General features: G+C 43.6%; 2 long non-coding RNA genes across 3 annotated transcripts in view; one reads left to right on the top strand and one right to left on the bottom strand.

The window, feature by feature from the left end:
- Positions 1-5,466, bottom strand: part of LOC308486784 — a 40,219-nt gene extending 34,753 nt beyond the window's left edge. The window contains exon 1 of the long non-coding RNA XR_013991306.1: positions 4,804-5,466. This is a non-coding gene — a long non-coding RNA (uncharacterized lncRNA). The remainder of the gene's footprint in view (positions 1-4,803) is intronic.
- Positions 5,467-5,618: 152 nt separating this feature from the next.
- Positions 5,619-17,725, top strand: LOC308486778. Of its 2 annotated transcripts, none has more exons than XR_013991299.1 (3): positions 5,619-5,773; positions 8,222-8,613; positions 17,595-17,725. It is a non-coding gene; the product is annotated as an uncharacterized lncRNA (long non-coding RNA). The 2 variants fall into 2 exon arrangements; XR_013991300.1 differs by having other exon boundaries at positions 8,222-9,709; positions 17,595-17,712.
- The last annotated feature ends 886 nt before the right edge of the window (positions 17,726-18,611 follow it).

The raw sequence follows: 18,611 nt of genomic DNA, 5'->3' as shown, positions 1-18,611 counted from the left end.
CCCTTTCCCAAGCTGGCTTGATGGCAAGAAAAAAAAATCTTCCCATTTTTTGGCAGATATTAATATTGCGCAGTTTGAAGTGACTGGAAGCGTAGAAACTGACTCCTTTTGGAAATGAAGCATTGTCCAGGCCCATGAAAAACATACTATTCAAACTTTTACTGGCAGAACTCTTTTAAAAACAGAACATAAGCATCAAGGATACATCCAAAAATATCCATACAATATATTGTGCTATCCAGAACAGGCTCAGCATCTTAGAAAAAATGAAATAATCCAGAAAGACCTAGAAGCAAATCTCTCTCTCTCTCTCTCTCTCTCTCTCTCTCTCTCTCTCCACAGCCTGCTGTCCAGCCTCCACTGGCCTTAGGCTGTTTACTCTCTCTTCAGGAGGGCTTCATTTACATCCTCGCTCCATGGAATTTGTGACACAAAGGACTCAAAGGCAACTCCCTTCAAAATGGAGATTTGCAACCCAATACCTTCATCACATGGTCTAAGGTTACAAGACTCATATGTTCGCTACCAGAGAACAACAATCAGTTAGTTATTTATCAACTCAGCACGAGCTCAGAGTGCTCCCCTTGGCTTTAATACAGCCCCGTGGAAAATTAAACCTTGTCATCCACACACACTTAGGCATTCTCATTTCAGTGTCAATTAAACCATTTTCCTTAACACCCATAAAGGGAAGCTCTGAGTTTGTGCAGGACCTGACCAGTGCCAGCCACTCCTGCTGTTCAGTGTTTGCCAGGTGGCACCTGCCAGACCCTGGAAACACCAAACCAAGCAGCCCCTGAGCTAGTTGACAATAGATGGTTGTTAGTGAGTGCTCTCCATGTCTCAGGGTGCTTACTATGCTAATAAACATCAAAGTGGTGTGAAATCGGTGAAAAAAGTGCATCAGAAAGCCAGTCAGGATGTACCCCCCAAAATCCTACCCAGCTCCAAGCGGCAGCTGGCAAAGCCAACATTGGTGGGATGCTGGAAAGATTACGAAGGAGCGAGAGAGCTCCTTTATTGGTGTCAAGCAAACTCTACCCCCAACTAAAGTTTGGGAATGGAATTGCTTCCATTTTTGCTTCAGCAGTCCACACCAGGCATAGGCAACCTCGGCCCTCCAGATGTTTTGGGACTACAATTCCCATCATCCCTGACCACTGGTCTTGTTAGCTAAGGATCATGGGAGTTGTAGTCCAAAAACATCTGGAGGGCCGAGGTTGCCTATGCCTGGTCCACAGCAATGGCCTGCCTTTTTAGAAATTGGTATGGATACGACAGTGCTACAGAAAAAGGTGCAACCCACGCTTTTGCTGAGAATATGTTTCTCTTCCGACAAGCTCCATGTTCAGCTGCTCCATGTAACAAATCTATACCACTTCAGGCTAATGATAAATAATAATAAATTTTATTTATATCCCGCCCTCCCCAGCCGAAGCCGGGCTCAGGGCGGCTAACAACTATAAAACAATACAAAAGTACAGCATAAACAACACTCTAAAATCATTCATTATAAAATTAATTAATTTTATAATGAGGACTGACTCTATGAATATTTTCTGACGTTTTAAAAAAACACCTCTTTATCCACACACAAAACTTACATGTCACTGAAAAGCTGAGGCTAGAATTAGGTAATTCCGTAATGTGTTAATTTTGTATGAGCAAAGGTTAGAATGGAGAATTATTCAAAATTTTGATCGCCTGCGATAGAACTCAGTAAGATAAATCAAATGCAGCTGCTAAGTGTGTTTCAGCTCTTAATGTATAGTTTGAAATAGGAAATAGGACATTAATGAAGGGGAAAGAATCTGTTTTGCATGCAGTCTCAGTGAAGAAGGTCTTTATTCATTCTTATCACCTTCAGGAATAAATGCCGCAACTTTGGTCAGGCTCCCATGGAACAGATTTCTTCTTTTCCAGTAACAATTAATTTCAATGTGAACTCTGAGAGCTCATGTTTAGTAGCCATTCCAGATAACAAAAGAAAATGACCAAAGATCCACTATCATAAAAAGAGATTTGGTATCATACATATGAAATATCGGTCAGTGGGACAAGCTGAAAGCATATCAATTTAACTCTAGCCCTATAAAAAGGTTTACAACTATATTTTTAAGGCAGATAACTGTCACTGCCACATGATAGATTGGTTGTGTGAAGTGGCTATTGAAATACTTAAGGAACTTGGGGTTTCTACACATGTTTCTGGATTTTGTTTTGTTAAAAAATCATCATCGCCACCAGCCATTTCCTCGTGGTTAAGTATGCTGAAAGCGCCATACAAATCCAATAAAAAGATCCAATAAAATTAAGTTTCAAGATAATTCACTAACAATTGCAAGACGTACTGAGATATTTTTAAATAAATGAATAGTTGTACAAGAATGGATAGGTTAATCAAATGATGTCATACTAATAAATGTATGCTAAGATTAAGCAACCTGCAGATAATGCATATCAACAGTAGGGATATATTTCTAGGACCAAAATAATAGGAAAAACAGTAGACCTTACTCCCAACTAAATGGTGGTCTCAGCGAGATCTCCTAAGCAAGGCCACTACCTTCAAAGCCAGGTAAACTGGACCAGACAGAGAAGCAGAGAGCCAAAACTCACAGCAAAGATTGGGAAGCTGTGGCACTCTAGATATTGTGGGCTTTCAACTCCCATCATCCACTGTCAGCATGGCCAATGGGTGGAGATGATGAGAGTTTCACTCCAGCAACATCTTGAGAGTCACAGCATCCTCATGCCCACCTAAGTCAGACAAGTTCCAGGCAGGGATGCTATTAACAATGGTACCCAGAAGGCCTAAACTTCAGCTTTTCTGTGCTGGGAACCTGATCAGCTGCCCCTTTCTCCCTTTTAAAAAACCCTTTGCTTAGAGGGCAGCTGCTGGGTATATTGCAAAGTGCAGTGCCACCGAAAACTCAGCCATCTTCATTTACCCAGAGCCCTGCTATACATTCATGCCCATTTATGCCATGGTGAGCTGTGCCTTGAACCCAGATTTTCTGTCCATTGAGATGTCCTGTCCTCTAACTTCTATTCAGAAGAAAGGTGGTCACAGAATTAGGGCGTGCACATTCATAAAAGTTGCATGGATGAGCATTATTTAGACGATTTTAGCTATAATGGTGACCCAGAGATACCCATTAGTGAAGAAACGGTCATTTCTGCCTTTCAAGTGAGTAATTTGGCCTTGCAGAGTGCTATGATAAATGAAGCCTAAAAGATAGGCAGAGCAATGCCGATGGCTACTCATTATAGACTGGGGTTCAGGCTAATAGACTATTACTACAGGCTAAAACCCAAAGAGCTCTTTTAGGCATGTCCAAGGTTTTTTGGCATGCCCAATAGAATCTTTAATTCACACCCACTCAGGGTATGGGAGTCTGCTGTTCAATCAAAGCTGCTTTTGAGATTTTCTTTGTTCTAGTTTCGAAAACAATTTGCCACAAAGCATGAGGGAAGTGGTAATTCCAGAGTAGGGGTTTGAGGTTTCCATCTGGGGTACTACTAAGCAGAACCCAGCATGAACAGGGCTGGGTTACCACATTTTGAAGTCTATGAAGTACAGTGGTACCTCGGGTTAAGTACTTAATTCGTTCCGGAGGTCCGTTCTTAACCTGAAACTGTTCTTAGCCTGAAGCACCACTTTAGTTAATGGGGCCTCCTGCTGCCGCCGCACTGCCGGAGCACGATTTCTGTTCTCATCCTGAAGCAAAGTTCTTAACCTGAAGCACTATTTGTGGGTTAGCAGAGTCTGTAACCTGAAGTGTATGTAACCTGAAGCGTATGTAACCTGAGGTACCACTGTACAGTAATGCACGATCTCTAGTGAGTATCCATCGCTTCACCCATTAAGGTACTAGAAGATGGAGAAAATTCCGTCCAGATGTTGACAAATGAAGCATCGACACTGAATCCTTCAACTGGGGATGGCAAGGAGTGTTTTTGTTAAACCATCTGTAGAAGTACACAGGCTTGGGTCTTACAACTCTATGATAAAACCCACAAAGCTTTTACAGCTGTCTTAGAAACCTCAACATGAGAACCAGCAGAGGTATCGCCAGCTAAAGAGCTCCTTTATAATCAGAAGAGAATAGAGAATTTGGGGGGAGAGGTTATTTGATGTATAAAAGAAGATTTAGCTTAAACTTCTTTTTCTTCCCTAATCACCAGTAGTAGTTGGAAGGAAACATACTTGGTGCTATGTTTCTAAAATGAAAGTAAGGATTCATTCTCCTTCTACTTTCAGCTGTAACAGCTTTAGCTGAGCAGTATTATTTTTTTAAATCCCCAAGCAGAATTTTGTCTGAATCAAGTTGCCATATGACTAATCATGTGAAAGAACTAGTAGCCATATCAGCTGAAGGACTGACGGACTGTTTTGCTCCAGGGATTATCTCCACCAACAACTGTTCCACCTGGCTGTATCAGAGAGAAAGGTTGTTGCAGATATTAATATCGCTCAGTTTGAAGCGACTGGAAGCATTAACTCCTTTTGGAAATGAATAATTGTCCAGGCCCGTAAAAGCATTATTCAAACTTTTACTGGCAGAACTCTTTGAAACAAAACATAAGCATCAAAGACACAACCAAAATATCTATACAATGTCTTGTGCTGCCCAGCACAGGCTCAGCGTCATCTTAGAAACAAGATTCCAAAAATCTAAACTGTGTCACTACTACCCCATTCCAGCCACCATTGGCTATGCAGCTCATTGTTGTCTCTCTAGCTTTCAGAGAGACTAACAGCTGCCACCCTTTCAAGATGGTGAATTCGCAACTCAATACCTTCATCACCGGGGATGCGGGTGGCGCTGTGGTCTGAACCGCTGAGGCTGGGGCTTGCAGATCGGAAGGTCGGCTGTTCGAATCCCCACGACGGGGTGAGCTCCCGTTGCTTGGTCCCAGCTCCTGCCAACCTAGCAGTTCGAAAGCACATCAAAGTGCAAGTAGATAAATAGGTACCACTCCGGCGGGAAGGTAAACGGTGTTTCCGTGTGCTGCTCTGGTTTGCCAGAAGCGGCTTAGTCATGCTGGCTACATGACCTGGAAAAACTGTCTGTGGACAAACGCCGGCTCCCTCGATGTTAAATGTTCGCCACTGTGGCCATTCTGTAGGATGGCTCATATCGAAGTCTGGTGGTGGCCGACTATGACTGGTAGCCATCCTCGGATCTGTGCTATTGTGGGTGGTTGCGAAGTCTCGTTTCCAGGACTATTTGCTGAATCCAGCATGGCGGTGAGGTCGCGCTTACTGCGAGGCGGCAGGCGGCGGTGCTGTGGTGCGGTCTTGGGTCTCTGGCAGCCGGCGGGAGCTCATCTATCCCATCCTCGTCGCCAACGTTAAATGTTCGGAAAAAGACAGAAGCCCAAGGCAGTATAAGCTCCTCAGCTAAGTTTATTCAACATTTGTCAGTGACAACAGCTCACTCATAGGAACACAAGAATCAAACTGACAGAACAACGCAATAATAATCCCAGGCATGAACTGACTGTTGACAGTTAAAAGGACATGTGTTTACTTCCTTTAGAACGTTCGTCTACCAACGCTTCTATGATTGGTTAGAACACGCCATGTAACATAAAATGTGATAAACCCAATACCTAACTCTCGACCTGTAAAGCGTGATGAGCGCTGCAACCCCAGAGTCTTTCGTGACTGGACTTAACTGTCAGGGGTCCTTTACTGTTACCTTTTTACCTTCATCACATGATCAAAGGTTTACTCTCAGCACAGAGAAGAAAAACTAATCAACAGGTAATCTATCTTTATTTATTTATTTATTTATTTATTTCCCGCCCATCTGGCTGGGTTTCCCCAGCCACTCTGGGTGGCTTCCAACAAAATATTAAAAAAACAATAAAACACCAGACACTAAAACTTCCCTAAACAGGGCTGCCTTCAGGTGTCTTCTAAAAGTCAGTTGTTTATTTCCTTGACATCTGATGGGAGGATTATTTTCACATTTTCTACCTTCCTTCAACTAGTTCAACTTTGGAGATTCGCAAGTGCTATACAAGTTTTATTACTTTAGGGAAGAATGGCTGTCAGACTACTTAAAGAAATATTTTCTTCTTTGGCGATCACTCGTAGCCGAGTAAGATTGTCTTCCATAAACACTAGTTATAGCTCAGTGAGATCTTCTTGCTTTCAATATAGCCTCATGGAAAATCCCCATGAGGATTCACCAATACACATTTAGACATTCTCATTTCACTTCAATTAAACCATTATACTTAACAAAGGTGAGACAGCAGCCTAACTAGGACCTACTGCCACTGTCTCATGGAGTGGCCAGCATACCTTATTTTGACTATTTCCCTTTTCCCTTCCTGTCATTTCTGCCCTTTTCATATTGCCTAATTAAATGGCTATGTAAGTTTAGTCGTTCTTTTAAAGCGTGAAGTGCGTTGGTAGAAAGGCGCAGGAAATAAATAAGGGCTGGAACTACTGGATTCACGAGAAGCCTCTGAATATGAATGCCTTGCATTTGGGAAGTTAATTAACAGAGTTGTGGGAAATTACTGCTAGAAACCCAGAAGGATGTAGATGCAGCTAGCTTTAATTTGTGTGATAATATTAAAACATAAGTTAGATCTAATGAAACTGTTGCAGTTGGGAAACATATCCATTGTTTGCCGTGGTATCGTACAACTCACATTTCCTCATTGCAAGGAGATAGACTAGAGCAGGCGTCAGCAAGCTTTTTCAGCAGGGGGCCGGTCCACTGTCCCTCAGACCTTGTGGGGGGCTGGACTATTTTTTATCGGGGGGGGGGGGAGAACGAATTCCTATGCCCCACAAATAACCCAGAGAGCATTGTTGGCTGCCCACTCTCTACCTTAGAGCAGATTTATGCCACAAGGTGCCATAGGAAGGCACTGGACATAGTAAAAGATCCATCGCATCCTGGTCACTGTCTCTTCGAGCTCTTGCCGTCGGGACGGAGATACAGGACGATGAAGACAAGAACGAGCTGTCTTAAGAACAGCTTCTTCTCCAGAGCGATCTCGGCCCTGAATGGGAAGCCCGGACTTTGAAAGTCATCTAATCTCCCTTGCTGTATTATACTGTATTGATTAATTAGTGTTTTTATGGAGCAGTCAAGTAATTTCGTTGTCCCCGAAGGGGGCAATGACAATAAAGATATTATTATTATTATTATTATTATTATTATTATTTAAAAGCACACATTCTACTCATGTAAAAAACCAGGCAGGCCCCACAAATAACCCAGAGATGCATTTTAAATAAAAGGACACATTCTACTCATGTAAAAACATGCTGATTCCTGGACCGTCCGCGGGCCGGGTTTAGAAGGCGATTGGGCCGGATCCAGCCCATGGACTAGAGCCTTCAAGCTGTTGTTATATTTTAAAAAAACTGCTCCTTTTCCCTTATGGGATATTCGACAGCCCATATGGAGTCCTTAAGTGGTAGGAGGAATATATATTGGTAGGAGAAATAACAGAGGCCAACCAGGATTAATTGAAAAGCAAAGCATCTAGTAAGCCTGATCTTTATTCAAGGAACTGTTGCAACAGGGTCCCCACTAACCACACGCAGGAGGGAGTGAACAATGGTGCTCACCCTGTAGCCCAAGACCACTACCCCCTTAAACATTATACATACATCACAGAAGGAGGTGGTCTACAATAAAAGGCGGTCTACAGCAGAAATCAGGATACCTGATAATGGTCACTGATTGCATTACCCAGGCAGCCTGGCTATTCTTTTGCGATAGTTAATATTTTAGTTCCTGAATCCAGGTCCCAGGTCCACCCTATTCATATACAAATACACCCTTAAGGCAGGATTTGTATTGTTTAAGAAAGCCAGGGAGTGGGAGGAGGGGGAGTCAATGCTCAGTATGAGCAAAGTTGTATGTGATGCTATGATTTGATATGAATGTGACAAAGGAAAAATATGAAAATTTAATAAAAATTATATTTAAAAATTTAATTTAAAAAAGACAGGATTTGTAAGTGAAAAGACATTGGGAAGGCTTTCCTCATTTGCCTCCCTTACTGCAGAGGAATATTTGGGAGAGTCAAAATGGCTTCAGGATTGCTCTCCCGTACTATTTCAGACACATGGTTCATATATTTAGATATGTGTGCATTTATGAATATTTATTCTATATTTGAGACCTTAAAATTCTTATAACACTGTAAACCCCTGAATTTTTGACTCCCCTAACTTCAGTTCCCAGGGAAAGCGCAGGCTGAGCTCTCCTCTTCTCATCTGCAACAATGTAGGAGAAATCAGCCTTGTGCAGAGATACGAATATGCTTTGCCGATGCGCAACTCTGACTCCACATCACTGGCTAGAGGTAGAGAAGTATGCCAAGCCATGGGGTGCTGCAGTGCACATTATGGAGAGGGGAAACTCGATGCTGTGCTTGCCCTCAGATCCGGCAAGGTATCAGACTGAAGCTCTCCAGGTATGTGAGAATCCTGGCTTACTTCCAGCTAGGCAGAGTTTGAATTGCAGCTGTAGATAAAGGCGCTTGGAACTGACTGTCTCAGAGGAGCTATCACCAGAGTGAGGCCTTTGGAAAGTGAGGCCTTTGGAAAGCATTCCAGCAGAAAGCGATGTGAGTCACACAGCTACCCTTCAACATTTATCTGATGGAAATAGGAATGTCCCATTCCATAATTAATTTTTTTTACTATTTATACCCCACACATCTGAATGGGTTGCCCCAGCCACTCTGGACAGCTTCTAACATAATAAATCGTGTCCTCCCTAAAAGAGGGCACATGTTGCGGTGAGACCTGGAGACTGGTTGTGGGTGGGTTTGATTGGTTAGCCACCACACTCGATTGGTAGGTTCCTTGATGTTGGGTCCAACACTATAAATCAGGGGAATCTGTAGCCTGCCAGATATTGTTTGACATCTGTTCCCACCAGCCTGATCCATGATGACCAATGGTCAGGGGTGATGTCATCAAAAAACACCTGGAGGGTCTCAGGTTCTCCAACACTGGCCGAAACATACCTGAAGAGCCAGCCTCTGATGTGCAGGAAAAAGGATTTGCAATGGCAAACATCTCTCCTTGCTAAGTTGTATTTTTATGTGTGTACAGGCACTGCCCATTTGAAGGCAAATAGTGCCTGGAACGCGGGTGGCGCTGTGGGTAAAACCTCAGCGCCTAGGACTTGCCGATCGCATGGTTGGCGGTTCGAATCCCCACAGCGGGGTGCGCTCCCGTCGTTCAGTCCCAGCGCCTGCCAACCTAGCAGTTCGAAAGCACCTCCGGGTGCAAGTAGATAAATAGGGACCGCTTACCAGCGGGAAGGTAAACGGCGTTCCGTGTGCTGCCCTGGCTCGCCAGATGCAGCTTGTCACGCTGGCCACGTGACCCGGAAGTGTCTGCGGACAGCGCTGGCTCCCGGCCTATAGAGTGAGATGAGCGCACAACCCTAGAGTCTGGCAAGACTGGCCCGTACGGGCAGGGGTACCTTTATCTTTACCTTTAGGGCCTGGAAATATAGCAGATAGAAGCTGGATGAGAAACATCAAATGAAGCTTATTGATTTTTTTATTATTATTACTGTGCCTTGATGGTGTGCATCCGAGAGGAAGGAAGCTTCATTTAAACACTTTGGCACTCCAGTAATTAAAGGAATCTTGAGACACTTGACGGAGCAAGCTGTAGATTATTCTTTTTGTGTGTTTTCGGGCGACGGTGAGTAGCTTTCCTCAAACTTGGCTGCTTTAGTGTAATGAAAGAGAAAAAATAAAAATGAAAATGGAACAAAGGGCACCACTCTTGTACATTCAACAATGCAGCCGGTTCCTCATTTGATGAATGCAAATATTGCTCTGCATATATTTTCCCCCCCCCACCCAATCCTTGAGAAAAGGGTAGATCAATTTTTCTCTCTCCTCTGATACGAAGGATAGTTCTCTCAGAGTGCTTCTTGGAGCCCAGACATTTAGATTCTGGTATCTATCATGCCTATTCCTCTTCTCTCTCTTTTTCCAGAAAGGAAAATAAATCCACAGAGCAGGATATAAGGGGGAAACTGACTTTGTTTATCTAACGTGCAATGGGTATTTAGAAGTGCTATTGCGTTGAAATGATTTCCCCCCTTCCCTTTTTTTGGCTTTCTCTCTTCCTATAGTGTTAAAAACGGCAGTTCCATTGTCTCATTCCTCCTGTCAGGTCTTGCTGGTGTGATAGGGCAGGCATCAAAGCAATGCCTCAGAATTTGGGGGCTTTTCTCACTAGATGGCGTTCTTCTCTCAAAGTCTGCATTCCAGTCAATTACCCAGCATGGGGCTTGGGGAGATGGATCTGCAGGAGATGTTGGCTCCCTGAGGAAAAGTATAAACAAGGTTTCTGAATGCTTGTAGCTCTTTTTTGTTTTTTTAAAGCCACAGTGCCTTCTCTCTCACTCATAGGTTTTCCCCACTTTATGATTCTTTTAATGCATGGGTAGGCAAACTAAGGCTGGATCAGGCCCAATTGCCTTCTAAATCCGGCCTGCAGACAGTCCGAGAATCAGTGTGTTTTTACATGAGTAGAATGTGTCCCTAAATAAAAATGCATCTCTGGGTTATTTGTGGGGCCTGCAGTAGAATGTGTGCTTTTATTTAAAATGCATCTCTGGGTTATTTGTGGGGCATAGGAATTCATTTTTTCCTTCAAAATATAGTCTGGCCCCCCACAAGGTCTGAGGGACAGTGGACTGGCCCCCTGCTGAAAAAGTTTGTTGACCCCTGTTTTAATGCTTCCTTTATTCCCATAGTTCTTTTAAGGGTGCTGTACATTGTAGCTATGTGAGGGGTATACTAACAGTTCCCAGGATCCTGTGTGTGTGCGCGCACACACTCTAAATGTCTAGTGTGCACACAACCTTCCTTTTGGCAAACAGCATTTGGATATAATTTTTCTGTTGGGTTTACACTTGGTGAGTGGTCAAGTCATATTCAAAGTAGAACCGTTGAAATTAATGGACTTAAATTAGCCACTACAGTGGTACCTCGGGTTACATACGCTTCAGGTTACAGACGCTTCAGGTTACAGACTCCGCTAACCCAGAAATAGTACCTCAGGTTAATAACTTTGCTTCAGGATGAGAACAGAAATAGTGCTCCGGCAGCGCAGCAGCAGGAGGCCCCATTAGCTAAAGTGGTACCTCAGGTTAAGAACAGTTTCAGGTTAAGAACGGACCTCCAGAAAAAATTAAGTTCTTAACCCGAGGTACCACTGTACTAACTTGAGTTCACTGATTTCAAAGGCTGTATGCCTTAATCAGATAGCACCCTTAATTTGCAAAATCCATTCGTGGTATAATATTTACGCTTTCAACACCCCCTGCAAGGCTGACCAGAGATATACATAGTTATCTTAAACATGCTAAATTGTGTATCAACTTCCTCCCATAGCTGTCAAGTGTCCCTTATTTGAAGGGACAGTCCCTTCTTCCAGCACCATGTCCCGCTGCTGTCCCTTATTGATGGATGTCCCTTAAATGTCCCTTAAATGATGTCCCTTAAATATCAAAGGAAGCAGCTCCTCTCCCTCCCTCCCGGCCGGCCAGGGAGGAGGGAGGCTCCAACTGTGTTGCTTGGCTGTGTTGCTCACCCAATAAGAAGTCTAAGAAGGACTGGGGTGTGGAGCTTGAATGCCTTGTGTGTGGCTAGTTAATGCAAGCTGAGGGGGTTTTTGAATGCTGGACGCCATTTTGTTGCACATGCTGCTGCAAACTTTGCAGTGCAAAGCCAGGCTGGGGAGCCATCTTAAGTTGAGGCTGCATAGGCCTTGTGGTGCATGTGATTCAGATTCTATTCAGTTGAACCTCTGGTTACAAAGTTGGTTGGACGGTGTTCTCGAAGCTACCAGCATGAGTTTGACCAGACTGCAGGAGGACAGGAAGACTGGAGTGCCTGGAACAGGTGAGGTTGCAGGTCCCTTATTTTGGCTGCTGGTCCCTTATTTTCAAGGCTGCTGGTCCCTTATTTTCAAATCTGTAAGTTGACAGCTATGCTTCCTCCCCACAAGAATTCAGGTAACTGTACTTTGGTGAGCCGTACTCCTTGGAGAGCTACCCTTCCCAATGTTCTCTGGGAAATATAATATAATAATAATTTATTATTTCTACCCCAACCATCTGGCTGGGTTTCCCCAGTTACTTTGGGTGGCTCCCAACAGTATATTAAAAACACAATAAAACATCAAACATTAAAAACTTCCCTAAACATGGTTGCCTTCAGATGTCTTCTAAAAGTCAGATAGTTGTTTATCTCCTTGACATCTGGTGGGAGGGCGTTCCACAGGTCGGGTGCCACTACCAAGAAGGCCCACTGCCTGGTTCCCTATAACCTCACTTCTCGCAGTGAGGGAACCGCCAGAAGGCCCTCGGAGCTGGACCTCAGTGTCTGGGCTGAACGATGGGGGTGGAGACGCTCCTTCAGGTATACTGGGGTGAGGCCATTTAGGGCTTTCAAGGTCAGCACCAACACTTTGAATTGCATTCAGAAACGTATGTAAGTTACTATTAAAGGCAGTACCTTTTTTGGTTAAAAAAACCCCCTGAGTAGCTTCTGTTACTCATGTCTTCACAAAAGTGCTGTGGGTGCCAGCACAAAATGGCTGCCATGTACAGCAAAAAGAGGTGACAGTACTGGTGAATATAATCATACAAAAAAGCACTGATTAAAGCAGTTTAAGTCTGTAGTATTGATATACGCAGTGCTGTGTTTAAGGGTTCATGACGAAGGACAAAACTGGACTGAGGTCATCTAGAGCAGAGCTTTCCAAACTTTTCAAGATGGTGACACACTTTTTGGACATGCATCATTTCGCGACACAGTAGCTCAATTTTGCATCATTTTGTGACACGGCAATTCAGTTTTACTAGCAGATCGGAGGTTAACCTAACCCTGTCCAGCGACACACTAACATGTTGTGATACACAGTTTGGAAAGTTCTGATCTAGAGGCATACCCAATATTGTGTGCACTAGATCATGCTGGTCCAATTTTTGCACTCAAACCCTTCTCTGGTGTCTGTGTGGAGTTTTATGTGGGTATGGAAGAAAATGTAGAAAAACAGAGCACTGTAAATGTAGATGGAGCATTTCCTTCTCCTTTAACTTGCCTTTGCTTCTGTGCAGAGTTACACTTAAACAAAGTTTATTTCTAGATTTTAAGAATTATTATTATGCCGATTTATAGACCACTTCACAGCAGAAAGCCACTGAATCAGTGTGCATGATAAAAGCAGAATAAAACACAGGTGCGAGTTCTAAAAACAATAAAACCATTCATACAAACTCTAAAAAGAACAAAGCAACTCCATCAGATATAAAATTGATCTTCCACAAATGACTAGGTTGTGTCTTCAGTAGGCTTCTAAACATCATACTAGATGCATGTCTGATTTGGACTAGCAATTGATTCTAGAGAGCTGGAGCAACAACACTAATTTTTAAAAATATATTTATATAATTCATTTTTATATTAAAATAGTTATATTTATAGTCCCGCCCCCCAAAGTTCATTCGTCTCTTTTTAAGGCACTGTGTGTAAAAAAAATAAGCTGTAGCCTTATTTGGTTGAGCTGAATTTTCTCCATTTCTCCCTTTTGGGTACAAAATATTTATTGTAACTGAGTAAGACTATACATTGTATGACTATACCTCCTTTAAAAAAAAGAAGTCTACTGTTCTACTGTTCGATACCATTTCTTCTGTAGCTATTTCTCTTTTGCCTCCTTTCGGGATTAGTTGCAAGTTATTTGACCTAATAAGTGACCATATAGAATGAAGTCATATAGAATATAGCCAGTCGGATCCAGCGTGGTGATGACATCACTGAGGGCAAGGTAACAGGGAAGTGAATATTATCTCAAGGAGAAAGAATTGAAAAAAAGAGACATTTGCGACAGGGCTGAAAAATGTTGTTAAAAATGATGAATAAATCCCAGTTTGCACAGAACATATTCACATAGATTACAATTCATCTAGCCAATAAACAATTTTCTCTTTATTTGGAGAGACCAATACAGTTACAATTACATTGCCTAATGTGAGCCATTTTGAAATACACTAGCACAATAAATTATTGAATTATGGTGTTGGAGGAGACCCTTGAGAGTCCCATGGACTGCAAGAAGATCAAACCTGTCCATTCTGAAGGAAATCAGCCCTGAGTGCTCACTGGAAGGACAGATCCTGAAGCTGAGGCTCCAGTATTTTGGCCACCTCATGAGAAGAGAAGACTCCCTGGAAAAGACCCTGATGTTGGGAAAGATGGAGGGCACAAGGAGAAGGGGACGACAGAGGATGAGATGGTTGGACTGTGTTCTCAAAGCTACCAACATGCGTTTGACCAAACTGAGGGAAGCAGTGGAAGACAGGAGTGCCTGGCGTGTTCTGGTCCATGGGGTCACGAAGAGTCAGACACAACTAAACGACTAAACAACAACAACAAAAGCACAATAAAATCTTCTCAGCTAATATACAGCCCGGTTAAATTTTGCAAGGCACAGTGGACATCGTCCACTCCACACCCCTCAAGTAAACACTCTACCCATTTGATTGGGATTTCTCCTCCTCCTCTCCCCTCATATTCCAAAGTAATTCATGTTAAGTTGTGGGTGAACACATCAGACGACATAGCGATTCTTCAAACAGCTCTTGTTTATTCACAGGCCAGGACAGAACTGAACTGAAGGGTTCAGTCAGCCTGCTTATATAGAGCTCCAGTACAACGTAATTGTAACAATTTTCTTAAACTATCCAATCACTGAACGTCACTTTCGATCCCTTATTTGCAAAACTATCTACAGTATCCCCCTGCTGGCCCAGGGTGAAAACTTCAGTACATAACAATTCTGTAATCTTATCATTTCCGTTCCTTTCTGCATCCTTCCAAAACTTTGTCACATTGTAGAGCCAACACTGGGAAGATCAACTCAAATAGCCAAGCAGTGTGGGAGAAAAACTGTGCAGGGGCTTCAGATATTATGTAGAAGCAGGAGACTGAAGAAAAGTGCAAATGACTCAGGTGTCCTCTTTTTGTACTTAAAAAAAAAAATCATTTGTTCTTGCAAATGAAGCATCACCAGCAGTTTTTGAGTCATTAAATGGACTAATTAATTTGGGCATTCCGTGATAGGTTGACTGCATGCAGAATGCATTTTGTCATAGAAGACTTGTAACGGATAAATGATGCTTGGGTTTGGGGGACCTTTCCATAATATCCAGCAATGATCTTACGTAAATAAAAGCCGAACTGCATTTTTTGAAGTCTTGTGTGCCCCCTGAATTTGGCATTCAAAATCAGACGAGCAAATGCACAACAACGGAAAGTTCTGAAGATGGAAAGAGAAACTCTGCTTACATAATTATCTGATACCTTCGATTCAGTTGGGACAGACTGGATGCAGGTTTGAGGAGACCCTTCTGTGCTGCTAAGACCTGACACATTTACTTGCTGATGTCAGGCAGTCATCTAAAATTTCCCCAGTGTTCCCAAGGGAGCATTGCTATGGGAAACAAAACTGGTGGCTCCCCAAATCAGCTATCCAATGCTGATTTCGAGCACTGGGATTTTTTAAAGGGGGGGGGCAGTGGCGGAGGAACCCTCTCTGTCACTTGGGGCGGGACGCTGAGGGGTGGGGCAAACCGCCCGGTGGTACACGCATGTCGTCTGTACGGACTGCGAACATGCAGCATCCTGTACAGACTGCGCATGTGCGGCATCCTGTACGGACTGTGCATGCGCAGCATCCCATACAGAGTGTCATGTGCGGCATCCTATACAGACTGCGCATGCGCGGCATCCCTTACGAATGCCCGTATGGACTGCACGCGAGAGTGGCAGCCTGTCCAGATGCCACATGAGTGGCGCCCGTACTGACTGTGCATGCCCTCGGCCGCTCTACAGCTTGGGGGAGGCAGGGGCCATCTTGTCCTCCCCTCAGAGTGGCACCTGGGGTGGCCTGCCCCATCTGCCCCCCACTTTGTATGCCCCGGGGGGGGCAGGAGGACAAGCATCAAGGATAGGTCCCAGGCTAGTGCCTGAGATTCCCCCATGCTGGCAGTGAGCTGAATTTTGCACACAATTTGCCCTCGTGCTAAGTTCGGGCACAGCACTTCTCACTTGTAATCTGGTTAGGTTTACTCCTCCCATCAGGAATTGAAATCCAGAGGATTCTCCTTTCCTTTAGAGTGGATGTGAGTATGTGAAACCAGTTCAAGAAATTGACCATTCCCGCCTTAGATGGAAGTATTTGGAGGCGGAAATCTTATTTCACTGAAGCTGGTCCACAAAGTGGCTTCTGGAATCCAAACTATGACATTTGTCTTAGCGGTGGGAGCCTGCAATGGCTTGAACACGGACTTTTCCCAGGAGCAATGAAGGCGCATGCTTTGAAGAACTTCTCAAAACTGCTCTGAGCCCGGCTTCGGCTGGGGTAGGCGGGGTATAAATAAATTTTTATTTATTTATTTATTTATTTATTTATTTATTTTTATTCACCCCGGTGCATTTTTGGTAACGTATGTTGGAAAAAGTGCAGAATACTTGCATTCTGCTTCACGGATTGGTTTTTATATATACTGGATTATTCAAATGCTACTCCTAGTTTCCCAAAAGCTTTGCTGGGTAGTTGCAATAGCTGAGATCAGGGTTTACTCAGTCATTGGAATGAGTGCAGGCAGCCTTTCTGTTTAAGATTTTCGCTGTCCCACGCTGCGTACCTTACGCAGCCCTGTGTTTAGAGGGAGGCCAACATAAGCTAGAGACAGTTGCCTGGATGAGTTTTCTTTTATGCTGGCTAAACATTTGTTTTTCAGCAGACAAAGATACTTTACTTAGCGAAGTTCTGTCAGACTCCTTCCCTGCTGGGTGCTGTGGCTTTCCCAATTGTCAAGGCCATGTTAAAAACTAGGCTGTGGGACATAGATTGCCAGGAACTAATCTCAGCTGTGGAAAAAACATGTTCCCCTCTTTATTTTCGACTCTCTTGGGTGCAGGAATTTAACCTTAATTATTTACAATTTCTGTTTAACCCGCAAGAAAGAAGGGCTTTTTCGCTGGCTAGGTTCAATTGTAATCCTTCTAACCTCCTTTGGGGTTCACGGGTATGGCAGAAGGGGACAGGATCTGCCCATGCGATGCCCACCTGGTGGAAACTCTAGCTCACATGGCCCTTAAACGTAAAATGTATGATGATCTCCGCCAACAATTTCTAGACCATCTATGTACAGTGGTACCTCGGGTTACATACGCTTCAGGTTACATACGCTTCAGTTTACAGACTCCGCTAACCCAGAAATAGTACCTCAGGTTAATAACTTTGCTTCAGGATGAGAACAGAAATAGTGCTCCGGCAACGCAGCAGCAGGAAGCCCCATTGGCTAAAGTGGTGCTTCAGGTTAAGAACAGTTTCAGGTTAAGTACGGACCTCCGGAACGAATTAAGTACTTAACCCGAGGTACCACTGCATCCCAACATGGAAACCAGAGAAGGAGGTTATGCGCTTCTTATTATAGGGGAGAGACCAGGAGCTCACCAAGACAGTAGCTAAGTTCCTTTATTTGATTTTTTGCCGCCAGAGTACGCTACAGGATCCTGCCCTTGCTGGAGTCCCACAGAGATGAAATAGATTGCTCGCCTCTTCTTCCCTTTGGCAAATGACTGTACTGTTGAAATGGCAATGAGATCTCACTGGCCTATTTATTCTGAATGTTTGTATGTGCTGCCAATAAAGGTTTGATGATGATGATGATGAATAGCTGGGATTCCTTGCCCATTACTTATTTTTAATTGAATGTGCTGCTGCATACACACACTCACAAGAAACATACCAGCAACCTGTTCTGTGTCATGGTTTTTTGGCTAAGACTCTCTTTCATACTTCCTGAATGCCAGCAATCCAGTCTTTCTCAATTAGCTGCTCTTTGAGCCTTGTCACACTGAGCTTCCTGCCCCCTCCCAAATATGCAATTTTACTGACCCAGCAGTTCCCACTTCCTTGCATTCGTCCCAGTGACACAACGCCTGCCAGAGGTCTGCATTCTTGCCAAAGCCAAACTTCAAAGCTCTTCAGGAAGTCTAATATTTCAAATAAATACTGTGGATACACAGCTGGAGTTGGATCATAGAGTTGGATCAGAACTGAACAGGCACCTCTGTAAAAAGGGATGTCCGACCCACACTGCGCTCCTTCATTGACCAAGAAATGCTCAGAGTGCAAACAAGTAGAAATGATTTATGCATGTGACACAAGTCCACCTCACAAAGTCAAAGAGCATCATGCCCAAGGCCAGCCAAGTTATTATAGCACCTGGGGCAGAAAACCCCCAAAGCAGGTTTCTTTTGTAGCCCCTCTTTACCATAAAAACGCAATAAAAATAAATTAAATGACTAACAATTTGCTCCCCTTTCGTGACATCTAAAATCAATTGCCTGGGGCACCTGCCTAATGGGAGAACTGGCCCTGCAACATTTTATTGCTGCTACATTTACTTTATTGCTACTGCATCTACTGCTTTTATATATGACCTTTCTTTCTTTCTTTTTTGCTGAGGAGCTCTAGCTTGGAGTCTAGTAAGAGCCTCTGTGTGAAAAGG

This window comes from Podarcis pityusensis (genome assembly GCF_964106645.2).
Source record: "Podarcis pityusensis genome assembly, chromosome: 10".
In the NCBI taxonomy this organism is placed as follows: domain Eukaryota; kingdom Metazoa; phylum Chordata; class Lepidosauria; order Squamata; family Lacertidae; genus Podarcis; species Podarcis pityusensis.
The sequence above is the reverse complement of the archived record's forward strand: the minus strand, read 5'-3'. Positions and strand labels throughout refer to the sequence as shown.